Here is an 868-nt window from a genome sequence, read left to right on the forward strand (position 1 = left end):
ACACACACACACACACACACACACACACACACACGCACACACGCACACTACAAGCCCACCTGGATAGGCCAGATGGAGGACATGTGGTGTCATTTGCTAAATGCCGTGATTATGTTTCCTGCCTGTCAGTGAAATGTGTCAAAATAAAGGCTTGCACAAGGTCAGTACAGCACAGAAAAGTACAGCACAACGTCTAAGCCAACTGCTGGAGTTACAAACACTGTTGAAAGTTTCAACTAGAAACACCAAATCTTTGTGAAGTTAACCAATTGCCTGAACAATATATATACAGTTCTAGGTCGACTCTAAGTTCAATACAAGTTTAAACTTACTATAAACAAATAGTGGGATGGGTGTGCCATGGTTTTCATGTAGCCCTGTCTGACCTGAAGAGGTGTGCAAAAGTACTTGAGGTGCTCAAAAGTTTATAAATAAAATATGAAAAGAAGAGCTTTGATTCAGGCCAATGATGTTTTCTTGTTTGTTCTACATACCTGTAGCCGTGATCTATAAGACTTTTAACTCTGCGGCCAACAGAGCATACAGAGTAGAAAGTAGAACAGGGGTCCGTTTCTCGATTCTTGTCGTTGCTAACCGTCTTAAGACCGTCTTAAGACGTAACACCATTCCCTTGGATTTAGTGGTGAGCGTCGCTGTCGAGAGAGAGTTGAGTCGCTCTTACGAAGGACGTTGCTACCATTGTTAGCAAAGACGCTTTCGAGAATGCCACCCCAGAGTAGAACTTGTTTTATATTATTTTAAAGTAAATATTGACAGTCGAACATGACAGAAATGACAGTATGAGAACAAAAGTTGAAACTGATTTGACAAGTGGCACCCCTTCTTAAAGGGTGTGTTTGCCAGCCAT

This window comes from Engraulis encrasicolus, chromosome 22 (assembly GCF_034702125.1).
Source record: "Engraulis encrasicolus isolate BLACKSEA-1 chromosome 22, IST_EnEncr_1.0, whole genome shotgun sequence".
NCBI lineage: Eukaryota > Metazoa > Chordata > Actinopteri > Clupeiformes > Engraulidae > Engraulis > Engraulis encrasicolus.